Raw genomic sequence first — 2,049 nt, 5'->3', positions numbered from 1 at the left:
GTTTCACATTGTTCATCCAACACCGTTATCCATCAATTCACAAAAGTTTCACATTGATACAAAATAAAAACACAAATGGAAAAGAAGCACTCCATCCATGCAAGCTTCCGTGAATTAAATCAAATCTGCAAAATGATAAACAAGAAGTTAGAAGAAGAAGAAGAAGAAGAAGAAGAAGACTAGAAGAATACTAGAAGAAGAAGAAGAAGAATTTTGGAGCCAACTTAGGTAAAATGAAGCTAACCTATGTCATTTTGGAAAAGAAGAAGAATAAGAAGAAGACTATAAGCTTATTATGTAAACTTGATCATTTTGTGCTAACATAAGTTATTTTGGAGCTAACCTATAGGAAACTAAGCATATAAGCTCTAAGTTAGCATATTAGAGCCAACATAGGTAAAATGAAGCTAACCTATGTCATTTTGAAAAAGAAAAGAATAAGAAAAAGACTATAAGCTTATTATGTAAACTTGATTATTTTGTGCTACATAAGTTATTTTGGAGCTAACATATAGGAAACTAAGCATATAAGCTCTAAGTTAGCATATTAGAGCCAACTTAGGTAAAATAAAGCTAACCTATAGGAAACTAAGCATATTAGAGATAACATAGGTAACTAAGTATATATATATATATCATTTTGGAGATCTGACATACCTGACATAGTTCAGTTCTCATTGTTCTTCTCCTTCTCCTTCCTCAGTCTGATGCGCCAAGAGCGGCGAGGCGGTGGAGGCAGTGGGATGTAGTCTTCTACCACAATTGGCGTGGTCATGTCGCCCAGCTGTGGGATCACCGGCGCCACCACCGGTGCGTGGTCATTGTCAGGCACCACCACCATCGTGAGGCCACCTTCAGGCAGGACGGGCACGACCATCGCTAGGTCATCCTCAGCCACCTCCATCTCTTGCCCATGGTCAGCCACCACCATCTCTTGCCCATGGTCAGCCACCACCATCTCTTGCCCTTGGTCAGCCACCACCATCTCTTGCCCATGGTCAGCCACCACCAGCGCTAGGTCATCCTCAGCCTGATGCCATCGTCATCTTGCAACTCCTCATCCCCATTCTGCTCCTCTTCTCCCGCACTCCAGTACGGATCAGCCCATGTTGTCTATGCTGCTGCCAGAATTGCTGCTTGTTTCGCTAAAGCCAGAATCGGTGTTGCTTTTGCTACAGCCATAGTCGCTGCTGCTGCTCCCATTACATGTCCAAATGCAACAATGACCATTAACAATCGATGTGAGACAAAGCCAAATGTAGATAAATAAGAAGAGGCAGAACGTACCGGCATCATCATCGTCAGCGTAGAGCATGCGACACATAGTCGCATTGAACACCTTCACGATGAGCATGGTGGCGGCGTCGTCGTACCTGAAGAGAAGGAAGTACCCCAGCCGCAGGTCGTAGGCACGGTAGAACTTCTCCCACCCACGAGACAAGTACATGTGGCCCTCCTTGATCAACAACTCCACATCCCACTGCCTGCGAAACCCGCTGCTGGCCTGTCGCAGCTTCACATTATTTGGCGGATCTTCACCCATCATGTTCATAAAGCTGTCAGGCAGCCTCTGCAGTCTGGGATAATGAGTGATGTAGCAAACAACAGATATCATAATGAGATGGGTGAAGGGGAGATCTCTCGTTTTATATACCTGCGTCATGGATGATACTGAAGTCCCAAGTATGATACTGAAGAACTCGGAAGCATCCAACTCGTACTGCGGTGTCGCAGAGCGACGGTGGCTGCTTCCCCCCATCTCTGATAAGCAGCAGAAGAGACCAATTAGTACCCTTACAACAGATCATAAAACATGCATGATAATAGGCTATACTGAAAGGCCAATTGTACTGGACTATAAATTAAGGTAACAATGACACAGAAGATGGGAGCACCTAGCACCTATGTACTAAGATACCCCGGCCCATGCATTATCTCAAGTACCCCATATGTCCTATTTTTAGTAAAGTCATGCTAAAATTCACGGAAAATTTTAGCATGAGCTTTGCTGAAAATAGGACATATGGAGTACCCGAATTTGCCGGAACG

The sequence above is a fragment of the Triticum dicoccoides genome, chromosome 1B (assembly GCF_002162155.2).
Source record: "Triticum dicoccoides isolate Atlit2015 ecotype Zavitan chromosome 1B, WEW_v2.0, whole genome shotgun sequence".
NCBI lineage: Eukaryota > Viridiplantae > Streptophyta > Magnoliopsida > Poales > Poaceae > Triticum > Triticum dicoccoides.
Note: the sequence above shows the minus strand (reverse complement) of the source record.